The 14,290-nt window shown below is 44.4% G+C and overlaps 1 long non-coding RNA gene across 2 annotated transcripts in view; it reads left to right on the forward strand.

Annotated features, from left to right (window-relative positions):
• LOC136057673 (uncharacterized) overlaps nucleotides 1-14,290 on the forward strand; it is a 100,750-nt gene that overhangs the window by 59,076 nt on the left and 27,384 nt on the right. The gene's annotated exons all lie outside the window — the stretch shown is intronic.

Raw genomic sequence — 14,290 nt, forward strand, 5'->3', positions numbered from 1 at the left:
TAATGATGTGTTAATGACTATATTATTTTCAGATGGTCTTTCTCTATTTAAAAATTTAGCATCTCGTCTTAGTAGGCTGTTTAGGATCCCTCTCTATTGAAGGGCAGGAGATCTGTCTCTCTCCAAGAATGCTCTCTGTGACAGAGGGATGCGCTGCCATCCCGAGCTGTCAGCCTCTTTCCATGGCTTGTAGCAGCACATCCACACTCCATCCCAGCTGTGCCTGACAATTGTCCCTTCAGCAGCAGCCACCCTCTCCTGCAGTGGCCAGGGATTTGAAAACCCTAACTTGAATTGCCCCAGAGTGAGCAGCCAAGTCAGAATGAGATGATGGGAATCCCATTGTTAACTCTGGTGAACAATAGGTAAACGCAGTCCCAGAGGACCAGAAACAGCCCCTGGTTGAATGTTGCATATTAATCTCCTCATTCTTTGAGATGCATATATTTGCAACCACCATTAGGCTTAGTAAAACAACATATGGGACTTCCTTGCTCTGTAAATTTCCTTCCCACCTCCAAAAAATGCTACTGAGCATATCCACACACTGCTGACCTGGGCCAGACTGAAAGGGCTGACTGAGGGCAAACATCTGTGGGCATTTGTTGATGTGTGAACAAAGACTTCCCCAGGGGCTTGGTGGTGCAACCAGCTCGCTGGTACTAAGAGAAGAGCATCCCATGTGAAATCATACTCCTTTTACACTCTGCTACGTGGGGAAACCAAAACTGGCAACCATCAAAATCCTGAGTCATCGCTGAAGATGTCAGTCTTTATTTAAAATACTTTGGGGAGGGACTGCAAGCATTGGCTGCCATGACTACTGTCTATTTTGGGTTCCTCAGCCCTCAGTAAGCAATGTTATAGAAAGGCAGAGCTAAAGCAGGAGACCTGGCCCTGCCTTCACAGCCATTTGTGTCATACATACATACATTCATTGACAGATGCAGATCATCTTAAAACCTAGTATTGTTTTTTACTGGAGCTGTATCTGCAATGGACACGCTCTGGACCTCCTCTCCTCTGCTGCTTAGAAACCTTCTAATTTCCAGTATCTAAGTTTGTTCACAGCTTACTCTGAAGCTCTTTTTTTTCTAATCTCTATATAAATAGCCCCCAGCAGCCTGGATAGCTTGTTAGCAGAGCATACGTTGATCCCCACTCAGGGCTTTGAGACCCAGATTTTGGCATGAATCAGGCTCCAGCTGATGGCAGTTCGCTGTGTTTCACAGGAGCAGGCTTTGTGGCTCAGATATTGCTGTGACCCGAGCACTGCGTTGGAAGACACGTCTTGTGTAACAGCCGTTTTATTTGCAGCATTACTCGGAGCTGACTTTTCTCTGTCCTTTGTCCTGGGGCTCTGGTTTTTGGCACCACCTGACATTTGACTCAAGGATCAGTCAGTATTTCCATAATGATTAACCCACTGATTGTGAGCGCTCGTAGCCTGGCGTTAAATATGGGAATACTTTGATTTCTCAGATGCCAAGTGACCGTTGCTAAGCAAATAAAAACGTGTCTTGAAAGCCACCCTCCAGGGTACCCTCCGTGCTCAGGGGAGGGCTCACGAAGCGATCAGGAGAGCTCTTTCCTTTGGCTGGCTTACACATGGCATCCAGTACTGCAATTACAGCTCAGCGCAGAAGGGGGGATCAAACTCATGGAGGAAAAAAGGGAGTTAAAAATGTTGGGAAAAAAATTGCCACTGGAAAAATCTGAAGGAAATGGCATTTTTAGAGGAATTTTATTTCTTGAAATACAAAGTGTCATTGGACTTTAAGCCACTTTCTGTCCCTTTTGAAGCCAATTTGCTTCTCCAGAAATGCCAACAGCTTTCATTTTTAGCTCTTCTGAAAGGCCTGGGGATTTTTATTTTTTTTTTAATCTTTTGAATGTTTTCAGAAGAAAATGCAGAGCCAGAAAGTCATTACAAACAAACAAGTGAGAAAACAGCAAAATGCCTGATTACAAAATGAAGCAGTTCAGGTTTTCCTCTGTTGCCGTTCTTTAAAACATGAATTTTGAGCTTTTTTTTCCTTTCTCTGTTTTTGTTGTTGTTGTTGTTGTTGTTGTTGTTGTTGTTGTTAGACAAACTTTAATTTGGGAAGTGTTGCTGGGAGCCAACCAAAGGTGCCATGTGGATTATTGACAGGCACTCACTGTGGGAAGACAGTGAGATGGGAAATCTTTACTTGATTAATTAGTGTATTTTCATTTGCATTCGGGGAGACAGTAAGTTTAGCACTAGGAAAGAAGAATACTTTGGCATAAGAACTGATAAGAGCATGAATTCTTTATCTGTAGTGCCCTACATCCTGCAAGGAGGGAAACAAGCTCTTCTCTTCCATAGCTGTCTGTCGTTGAGCATGAGTTATTCACTGCACTGAGTATGATAGAGCAAAACATTCATAGTGTCGTGCAAGACATGGAGAAGAGCATAGGGTGATGACCAGCGTAATTAGGGGACAAAAGGATATGGTCCCCAGGCTGAAAGCGCTGGAAAAGTCCGCTGGGAGACGGTGAAAAGCAGGTCAGAATACGGACCTGCCTCTCGGGTGATGCAACTCCGACCTGGAATGACTGCATATGTGGGTCCAGGAGATCACGGGATGTTTGTAAAATAGATCTTCTCTCTTGTGTAAGCAAGAGGATAAAATTATCCTGGCAGCAGCTGTTTCCCAGAATGAGGATCAAGGCTGGCTGTTTCTCCTGCAGAATGCAAGACATCAAGCTTTCCTATCCCCAGGATCCTGTATTTCCCATCCTGTGCAAGTGGTCTCAAACACATGGACATACTGATTTCTCTCTGACACATTTTCCACAACAGCATGGCATAGGCTTCCTCTTAACATCTCACACTGTTAAGTCTGCTTCCTCACCAGTTTCTGTGACATGAAAAGCAGGAGAAGGAATAATGGGGAATAGGGAGGAAAACAATGGAAGACCGAAGCCAAAAACAGAGTGAATTGAGCAGCTTTAACAGTATAATACCATCTTGAAGCATCCCCAGAAACAAGATAGGGTTGAAGCTCCTTCAAAAGGCTCAAGTTATCTCCCAGTTCCAGCTCCAAAGAGGACATGGACCTTCGTGAAGCCACTCAGCTGGCACTGTGAGGATGGATCCCACAGGCAGTCCCTCTGCAGGCAGCAGAGGAAGCATAGGGTTCAGAAGAACAGCCATCTCTCCACGTGATGCCCAATGATCCAGGGCAGATAACAGAGCCAGAGCTATGTGAAGTAACATCCGGCATTTTCTGGGCTTGCCCCTTCAGCACCAGGCCTGGCAGTCCACCACGAGCTCTGCAGCAGTACAGTGCCTTTATACCATGTCACAAATCTTGCTGTTCCCTCTTCCAAAGGAGCTCACACGCTTGAATTTGTGTTTTCCTGGGTGAGTAAGGGCTTTGCGTGTTACTGGCAGCACTCACACCCGTGCTGTGGGCCCGCATCTGCTGCTGAGATAAATCAGAGGGAATGGCAGGGTGGTCGGGCGAGCATCTGACCCAGGGCCTTAATAGTGCATTTAATTTACAAGCAGGAAGGAGGTTTAATATTTCCATCCCCTGTAAATACACTCACGTGGCATCCCCCCACCTGTCCCCTGGTGGCTGGGCTGAATGCCACCAGCCAGGGAGCGGAGCCCAGGCCGATTCTGTGTGGACATCGGGCAGCACTAGGCACAGATATATGATAGAATGATTTGAGTGGGTAGGGTCCCTTAAAGGCCATCTGGTTCAGCTCCCCTGCAGTGAGCAGGGATACCCACAGCTTCATCAGGTGCTCAGTGCCCCATCCAGCCTCACCTCAAGTGTCTTCGGGGATAGGGCACCCACCATCTCTCTGGGCAACTTGCAGCCAGACCCCAGATATCAGCAGGTGAGGAGAAAGTGAACACTTGGACAGCTATGTTGCATTTATTACCATATAAAAGTTTATTCCCATCATAAAGAGATGTGCAGCCAGGTGCTGGATGGGGCAAGTAAGACTCAGAAATCTTCCAGTCTCAGTACCTATGTCAAGACCTGGCTCTCAGAGAATGCCATCCCTGTCACTGATTTATGAATGTGTCCCAGCACCCTCCAGACCACACACTCCCAACATATTTCCATGCTGTGATCCTGGCTCTGTCAGACTCAAGTCAGACATCCGTCCTGTGTGTAAGGATGGATCCTTTCAGGGGTTTGTGGATTTCTCTAGTGCTCGCGGCATTGTCTTTTGAGTCATGACACCACTGGTGGCAGCAGTGGGTGGTGATGAGGTAATGGCACAAGCTGCCCAGAGAAGTTGTGGATGCACCATCTCTGGAGGCAGTCAAGGCCAAGTTGGATGGGGCTCTGGGCAGCCTGATCTAGTGGTTGGCAACCATCTCATGGCAGGGGGGTTGGAAATGGATGATCTTTAAGGTTCCCTCCAACCTAAATCATTCTGTGATTCTATGATAAATCCCTGCCTCCCTCCTCAGGTACATGCCCAATGGGTCCTGGGGAATAATGCCCCAGAGTGCTCCACGACTGCCTGAATTATCAAAGATCTTCAGCTGAGATCTTTTCACACGGTATGAAGTGCCAGCTGCCGCTTAGCTAACCTGATATTGAAGGACACATTGCGTTACAGCCTCTGAACTGGCTTTGTTTTAAAAGGGCTGTCTTTTGTCTGTAACCCTTTAACTTTCTGTCTCTTTTTACTTTCCCTGAGGCTGCTCTCTGCTTCCCTTTTTCAGCTTTTTTTTTCTTTTTCTTATCAAGCAGCTTCCCTCTCTGTGACGTGGCTGTGAATTCACTGAACCTAAATTTTAGGTATCTGTCCTAAACTGGTGATCTAAACTCCCTTGACACTCCAGAAGACAAATCTTCCCTGCTTCTTTTGATTTTGTCTTAATCTGGCATAAATTCTCTCCAGGAATTGCCAGTATCTTCCCAGCAGCTATAGAGCAAATCTCATTTATGCGTCACCTACTTTTTAGATAACCATAATATACAGTGAGGTGACTCCTGCCTATGTTTAGAGAACTGAAAGTGGATTTTTATCCTGTAATTTCCTTGTGGCCTAAGCACATGCAAAGCCATAGGGGTTATTTCTGTTTGTATGTTTGTTTTTTTCTCTTTGAGAAAGGAGATGTTGATATGACTAAATTATTAGAAGGAATTAATGTGAGTATCAAAGTTGTGCTTTCCACCTTCAGTTCACGTCTAACTGCTGTTCAATTGTTCCACATCTAAAGGAGGTATGGAAGTCACAGCACCTAGGACTTGAACAGAAATACCCCATAGTGGGATGAAACTCTTGTTTTTGGCATAGATTTACTTTCAGCTAAAGATGGCTCTGTTCAGCCACGCACTAACGTGTCTTCATTGCCTTCCTAACATGCAAATGTGATCACGCCTTCTTAACAGCACTCAGGAACATCATGTAACCCTATAAGGAGGGAAAGGAAGAATATTGCCTTCCAAGTTGGGCCAGTATTAAATCTACATTTCTAAGGGCAAGCATTTGAAAGCATGACTTCTGCTGCAGGAATTGGGAATTAAACTTTACATCACAAAGGCTTATTTAACATAAAGAAGTATGAAAGGGATAGGTTTTGATTTCAAGTTTTTCAGTCCTTAAAGTTTCTGTTTAGGCCAATTCCAGAAGTTAAAGTGTCCTTCATTACTCTGAGCTAAATCTGAGATGATATGAAACCATCCGACTCCAGGAAGGGTGCTCTGAGAATGAACACCTGTAATGTGTCAGGGTGGGCTGGGGGGCAAGTTTACTGAAGAAATTTGATGAAAGGATGCAATTCTTCAACTGTCCCCCTCCCCCCAGCCCAAACCTGGAGGTGGAAATGTTAATGCAGATCAATTTAAATCATAGCTTCAGGCTATGGAGGTTTGGCCCTCTCAGTGCTTACTGTTAATATCAAAGCATGAAGAGTTCTACATGTGGAACAAAATTTTTTACCAAGCTAACACTTCTTTCTCTGATTGCGGCTATAGAAGGCAGCTGAGATGTCGCAGATTGGCCAGGAGAGATGGACATCCCTGGACCCAGATGCTAAGCATCTATTTTCCTCCTCCCTCCTGATGCTGTCCAGCTTCTTTGCTCTGACTCTGCTCTCTCCTTCATTTTGGAGATTGTGTTTCTCAAATCCTTATACATCCTTCTGGTTCAGGAGCTCCTTGCCAGTGCAAGAGAACTGCCCCCCCATCCTTTTGTGTGCTGTTCTGCCTAACAATGTCATGCCAAACATGCTTAATCAAGCTCCCCTGAACCAGTCAAATCTCTGGGGAGTCCAAATTTGTATATTTTCTTAGGCAAAGTAATATCACACAGAGTATTGAATGACAGTTAAAAACCACATCTGGATCTTGCTCTATTATAATACATCCATAGCCCTAAGGGGAAGCAGTGTGGTTTAGTGATTCATGAAACCTGAGTTTTATTCCCAGCTCCTCCACTGCTTCCTTGGGTGACCCTAACTACGCTATTTCGCTGCCCTGCACTTCCATGATGCCATCTGTGAAAATGAGGGAGAGTGGTGGTCCCTCCTGCCCAAAGGCCTTTGATTTCCTCTGAAGGCAAGTGCCAAGTGTTATTGCTCAGCCTCACATTCTTTTTCTTCTTAAAAATAGAATTGGCCTACATCTTCCATCCAACTCCAGACACAGGTTCTCCCATGGCTAGGTATACCTCTGTAGTCCCCATGAGGCTCTCCCGTATCTCTCTTCTGCCTTCACAACTGGCCATGTTCAACACAGTTGAAGTTGTGAACCCATCCCCATAAAGCAGGAGGGATGGCAGAGCCTGGAGCAGCATCCAGAGATTGGGCCACCCAGTGTGTCCCTTAGGAAGCACTGTGCTCAGTGGCAGCCCTGTCATTTCGCAGGCTGAAATCCCTGGAAATAAAAAAGGCACAACAGTAATTGTGACACAAAAAGCTGTCTGCAGTGGAGAAGGTCAGCATGAAGGCTGTGCACATAGCTCATTTACGACCTACTGAGACATAAACAGTTAAGCATGTAAAGAGCACAAAGTGACAAGCCTGGCTTTTCCTTTGAGAAATATTCCCATATTTCCCAGGTTACAACCCACTAGATAACAACCTTGAGCTGAATGTTATCACGGCTGAGATTTCCCACCGCAGCAACATACAGGATACTTTTTTGGTTCTCTCCAAAAAAAAAAAAATGCATACAGCTAAATAAAGTGAAGGTTCACAGCTCTGACAAAGCCTTTCAGTGGGAATCTGGGACGCTTTTCAAGTGTTACCGACTGCTTTATTTTCCCATGGCTCTTTCCAAGATAATAATTGCTCCGCAGATGTTTCCCTCAGGACAGTGAGATGTTCAGGTACCGGGGCGAAAGCTGAGGCTTTGGGCTATCGTTCACAAGGCTACTGTTACCTGCTGTGTTCTTGCAGAGTGCAGCCTTTTCCCATCACAGAACTTCTTAGGCGTCTGGTTTATCAGAAACACTGTAAATTTGAGCCTTCTGGCTAATTGTGCCTGATTTATGTGAATGACGCGGTTGTATCTCTATGCAACATGAATAAGAAGGGGAAAGACAATTTCTGCCACACACACAGTAACTTGCACAAGCCCAAATGCAAGGCTCTGAAATCTGTTACTCAGCACTTTAGGAAGTCACAGCATTTAGACTTCCTAGAAGGCTCACACTTCCAGCTTCCAGCACAATACTGACAGGTATGGGAAACCAAAAATGCAAAGCTTTTGTTGTACTCTTCTATACCTTCCCTTTTTCTGGCCTCAAACCAACAGAAGCAATGTGGACTCTCTCTTTGTTGGAGTACTACTGCAGGATGACAGGCCTTTGCTTCATACCCATAGTGTCACAGAGAAGATAGCACTAATCTTCTTTCCTAGCCATGCTACCTCTCCCTCCTTAACTTAAAAATAAGCCCCGTTAAACAGGTGACTCAGACCTTGAGAACAACTATCCCTTCATCTGGTAATTTGAGGTCTGTAAAAGTCTGCCCCACGGACACTTACTGAGTCACAGAACACAGTGTGTACAATATTTATGACCATTTTTGGTGGCTACAGTTATACAAAGGTGACAGGAGGAGCAGTTTGCATTTGTTGTGCAAGCACCAGCCATTTGGCTGCTAGGCTTTGTCTTGGAGGGACATCAGAGGAAACTGTTGGGGACTGACACTACAGTCCTGCTAAGAGATGCATGGGATAAACCTACCATCAAGATGCAGGGATGTAGGTTCAGGTATCTAATCAAATCTGAAAGCAGCAGGGAAGGGGGCTGGAGTACCTCTCCCACCTCCCCACCCTTTCCAAAAAGTATGACCACCTGATAGCTCCTCAAGACAGGAATGGAAGGCTATTTTGATAACAGAGAAAATCTCTCCTTTCCACTCAGCAGCCTTTACATAGGACCTGCAAAATTGGAAGGAGAAATTTGCACTCTTCCCTCTGCTGCTGTAGGTTCAGCCAACCCATGTGTCCCATGCTTCCAGACAGAACAGAGGTTCTCTTTTCTCTGCAAGCGTAGGGGAGAGGAAAGGGAGGAGAAATCCTGAATGCAGCTGCAAAGCTTGGCTTTGAATTTGCTGGGCAGAATGTTAAGCACCACGGAGGTCTGGTCAGTCAGCAATTTGGATGGAGTTAAAAGAAAAATGTACTCCACCTTACCCTGCTCTTTTCAACTGGTCTTTCTTTGCTTCTCTCCCATATAACAATAGATAGAATATTTTCTGCCTAGTCACATTCTCGCACACACACACACACACTCATACAAACCAGCCTGGAAAAGAAGCCAGATATATCACTTGGGATCTTTTCCAGCAGTCTCCTAGAAATAGAAAGCCAACAAGAGAAAACACTTGGTCACTGCCAGACTCCAGTGCCTCTGTCTGAGCTGAGCTCCTTGGAGCCAGAGCGGTCACTGTAATGTCAGGACATTGGATTTCATTAAAGCTGCGGTCATTGCAACGAGCCTTGCTTGGGAAAGGCAGCCAGCCTCACAGATCAGAGGGGATGATCTCTGATCTCAAAGCTTCCTAAGAGCCTGTGGTGATGCTGAGAGCCTATGCTACTGCCTGATATTGCTTATGAGTGGCAACGCACTTGAACACAGAAACTCTTAGAAACTGTAAAACGTAAAACTCTCTTCCCAGAAACTGGGAACTGTGACTTAAGTATTGTTGTTATGGCCTGAGTATAGAGAAGAGTAAGGACAAATCCTCATAAGAGCCGTAGTCTTGAAGAAACTGCCCATATTCACCATCCTGAACTATCCTACAGTGGCATCTCCTATTTGAGACAGCATAAAATCCTCCTTCCTCTTTGCATAGTCCTGCAGGAGAGGGAGAACACAAGATCGTCTCCTTGCAGACAATCAGCTAATTAATTAGCACATGCCTGGGTGTAATGCTTTCAGCAAAGACCTATCTGTGTGCTAATTAGTATCATTAGCCGGTGCCCCAAGGAACCAGCTTTGATTACCCTTCTCTCACTGATTATTCAGGAACAATCAGGCAAGTGCTTTCACTGGTCATAAAATAATTTCAGTTCTTCTTAAGGCCCATCTACAGCCTTTAGGTCTCTGACCTGCTGTGCCAATGAGTCATCGCCGTCTGAAAAGGATTATTTCTTATTAGCTAACACCTGCCATTCCCTCTGCACCTGGAGGGGCTGAACCTGATAAAGGGCAATGGCTCCACAGAGCAGGTGTGCTCACATTGGAACAGGTAGGAAAGTGCATCCAGCAGGTAGGTCAGGCTAAAGAAATTGAGGCTGATCTAGGATGTTGCTGTTGTTTGCTCTATTTTGGCCAATGGGACTGGTCTTTTGGTAGAGCTGAGGAGGAAGAAAATAAGGAAGAAAAATCTGTGCTTGGATTTCTTTTTCCTTAGTTATATCTTGTTATGTTTATATATTTTCTCTGTTGACTGCCCGCAGAATCTTCCAGTGATTTCAGCTTTGTTAGCAGCAGCTACTTTTTAAACCCTTGTGCTCAAACACTTTGTAAGACAAAGCATTTATCTGTTGGATTTAAGACATTGGTGCTTTATATGCTCACTTTACCTTCGGGTGGGAGTTTGAAGCTTGAGAAAACAGGTATAATTAGCTGTGTCACTCAGCTTGAGATAAAACTTGATAAAACCTACGCTCAGATAAGGTGCCAGCCAAATGAATGCAAAACAACAGCGAGCCATCTTTCTCCATGGCTAGCTTAATAGGGTGAATTAACTGTAAATAACTCAGTTCAGGGGAGCACTTTTGTAGTAATAATGGACCCTCTTAAGCAGTTATTAGGAACTCTTTGACTTCTCAAGCATCTTTCTTTTGTGCTTGAACATGGAGGGTGGTGGAATGAGGAGATGGAACTTGCAAGAAAGTGAAACTAGCAATGTCATAGAAAGAAAGCAAAGCAGGATAAAGGCACAGCATAACAGCATCCAGATCTGGCAGATAAATGTGAAGGGGACTTGGACTGTCACTGAGCTCCCTTTTGGCTCCGAGAGAGAACAGTGAATGAAGAAGAAAATGGAATGCAAACAGACATGTTTTTAGTTTTCCACAATGAAGTCCTCCATATGTACTTTTTATGTATGGTAGGGACAAGGGAGCAGGAAGGACTCTAAAATCCTAGAAGTGCTTTTCAACCCACGGAAACAGGATCATCATCCAAGAAACTTAAAAATACAATAGATCGGTGTATTGCCAAACTGTGCAAAATGGCTGACTCAAGCAATTATCAGAGCCACTATCACCAAGCAGAACAATATGCCCAAATTGAAAAGGAATGTTAGAAAGACATGGGAAGACTCAGCTGAACCAGTCAGATGCCAGTTTCAAAATCAGGGCTGGAAGGAAGCCGGGAATACATTGTACAAGACAAAAATTTACAAATGTTCTCATTCATCTTCCTGTCAAGCTAAGCAGGCATCCAGAGCAAAGGCACAGCTGCCTTTGGAGAAAGAAGCTCTTCAGATGAGCTGACCTGCCATCCTACGTAGCTTAGTACGCAGATGAGGTATAAGTTGGAGCGTCATCCTGTGCAGTTTCTCAAGAGCGTGTTCTGGAGTAGTATCAGGAGCCAGGAAACCAGGAATGATGAAACTGCCTGGCGTTCTCACAGCGCCCGTTACATGGCAAAACAACATAGAGCCTCAGCCAGCAGTTACTGGGCACAGCAACCCCATTTCACATTATCTATGTTTATGGTTAATGAAGAAATGTTTTTTGGGTTGTGTTCCACTGGCCTATTGCTACTGACAGGCAAAGGTGAATTTCCTAATTCCAGTAAAATAAATCATAATGAGTTCAATTTAAAAATTGCTAATGCATTCGAACAGAGGCAAAATCAACAGAAATACTAGGCCAGCCGTTCTCAAATTTCTGTTTGCAGTCTTTATAGCAGCTGTAAACACTAACATTAATACATATATGTATGAGAGCTGCTCCAAAAGGTCCTCCTTTTTTATGATGTTGGCCCACAACATCAGAGGTGGATGTTGGTGGTATGGCAATAGATGTTGAACCTTCCTGCCAATATTCCATTATGTTTTGGAGCCACATGACAGATGGCAGCAGACAAAATGGCATCTGACATGTTAGTGTGTATGAAGCAAAGATGTGTCATTGAATTCCTGCACATGGAAAGAGATGGCACCCGCTGATGTTCAGCAAGCATCAACGAACCTTTATGGAGACTCGACAGTGGATGTGAGCACAGTGAGACAGTGGGTGGTGTGTTTCAGCAGTAGTGACAGTGGGTAGAGGTGACTGTTGAAAAAAGTGATTTTTTTTTAGCTGAGAATTTGCTCTATCGAACAGTGTTATTGTGCTCTTTCTATCTGTTGCAGTTTCTATGAAAATTAATATGAGGATTTTTTTTGTTGTTGTTTGTTTTTTTGGGGGGCAACCTACAGAATATACTCCTCTAAGAAGGCCAACATATCCTCCTCCTTCCAAGAAGGCCAACAGCATCCTGGCCTGTATTAGAAATAGTGTAGCCAGCAGGAGCAGGGAGGTGGTCATCCCCCTGTACTCAGCTCTGGTACGGCCGCACCTCGAGTACTGTGTTCAGTTTTGGGCCCCTCACTACAAGAAGGACATTGAGGCCCTGGAGCGTGTTCAGAGAAGGGCAACAAAACTGGTGAGGGGCCTGGAGCACAAGTCTTATGAGGAGCGGCTGAGGGAGCTGGGATTGTTTAGTCTGGAGAAGAGGAGGCTCAGAGGAGACCTTATTGCACTCTACCACTTCCTGAAGGGGGGTTGTGGTGAGGAGGGGGTAGGCCTCTTCTCCCTGATAAGTAATGACAGGACAAGAGGGAATGGCCACAAGTTGCGCCGGGGAAGATTTAGATTAGACCTCAGGAAGCATTTCTTTTCTGAAAGAGTGGTCAGGCACTGGAATGGCCTGCCTAGGGAGGTGGTTGAGGCACCATCCCTAGCGCTGTTCAAGAAGCGTTTAGATGAGGTGCTAAAGGACTTAATTTAGTAGTTGGGTAGAGATAGTGATAGGAGGATGGTTGGACTAGATGATCTTATAGGTCCTTTCCAACCTTATGAACTTATGAACTTATGAACTTATGAACTCTAAGCACTGTTAGAGCCTGGAGCAAAGGAGTGGAAGAGAAAAATATAGGTAACCTAATCTGAGAAGCTGAATCTTAACCTAAGACCACTGCACAGATCCCTGTCAAGATCCAGTTAGCTCCTCAGAATAAATCATGCTCATAGGAGGAAGAAACATCAGTAGAAATCACAAATCCTTGCTTTTGTAATGGGCTAGGTAGTGCCCGTGGACTTCACTACAGCCAAACACCAAGAACTGGGTAAGAGTAGAGGCTACATGCTCATCATAAGAGACTCAAAGAAAGGCTCCCTGTGTAGGTTTTTGGCTAGGCATCAGCTCTTCTACTCAGTAAATAACAGAACAGATGCCAGAATATACTGTACCCATGAGAAAATCAAATGGAGAACAGACTCATGCTCACAATACAGATGTTGGTTAAATTGCCAGCCCACCTGTGAAGTGTCAAGAAGGGCAGAATACTCTTTGAAATCCTTCTTCCTAAGAGCACATGAGTTAACATTACTTTTCACCTCTGATCTAAGTTGTAGCTCTGTGGATTTTAAGATCACTGCTAGCACGTTAGCTACCTGAGCAGGGCATGGTACTTGAGATTCATTTTGCTATTTCTTATAAATGAGACTGCTTAAATGGACCATGACACAACCAGTAGGGAAGGTGTAATGCTGAAGTATAGGGAGTGAAGAGTGCCTTAGTCTCTAAACAAGTTTGTTGTGGAAGGATGTGTGCTGCATTCAGCAATAAATTAGTCCTCTTTCTTCCCGTGCTGGGAGAAAACGTAGCCAGCGTACCTGACCAGACTTGATTCTTTTCATCTGAAGAATCACTGGGGTCCCAAAACACAGAATGGTAATATTGTATGAAGCTTCACAATACAATAGTGAGCTGCTGTCCTTATCATCACCTGTCCCGGCTGCCTTGCTCATGTAGCCTGACCAATTTCTGAACAAAAGCTGATTTGTCTGGGGTGCAGCTATTTTTAAGAACACATACCAAGTGATTGCTTACAAAGCTTTCGTTATTTAATTCTGCACTGAGGGCTTTGCAGACGTGAAAATGCTTTTATATGTTGCACACAGCCATGAGCCTGTAAATTTTCTCTTTTTGTTTTCAGAGGAAAAGTTGGAACAAAGATAGCAAGACTAAACCAGAGTCTCTTTTTCTTGCTGGTAATCCTATTGGACCCAGTCCAATTCTGTGTCACTGAGTAACTCTTTCCTCTCTTGCAGAGCTCATATCCAATTCCTTCCTCTCCATATTTCCTTGAGAAACTTTATTTTCTACTAGCAGATGATCTGTAAATAGAACCCTTGGTTGGCATCACCAACACCTTTTCCTGTATTCTGGGCTTTTCTTCAATTATGTGAGTCAACTATTTTATAAACCAGTTCATTCAACACCCGACCGTATGCTTGTAGGGCAACAGACGTGTCATCCTTCTGCTGTAACAGGAGTACCAGCAGTTGCAATGTGAGTATGGAAAAAATGGTGTATCCATGGCAGTTAAGAAAGGACATTTTTAGCTTTAGGGTTTAGAAGGAGGTGGGATCAGGAAATTTCCTCTGGAGAAGTCTGGTTGGCCCACATTTTTTTCCTTGCTTTGAAACAGGACAGCAGCGAGCAAAAAATGAAACCTTTCATCAATTGAAATACTTCAATTACTCTGAAATGATGTTCTGAGGCAAAGAGCTCAAAATATCATTTCAGAGTAATTTAAATATTTCAGTTCTGG

This window comes from Cyrtonyx montezumae, unplaced genomic scaffold, assembly GCF_038088225.1.
Source record: "Cyrtonyx montezumae isolate F1298 unplaced genomic scaffold, pur_monq_1.0 scaffold_7, whole genome shotgun sequence".
NCBI classification, from domain to species: Eukaryota; Metazoa; Chordata; class Aves; order Galliformes; family Odontophoridae; genus Cyrtonyx; species Cyrtonyx montezumae.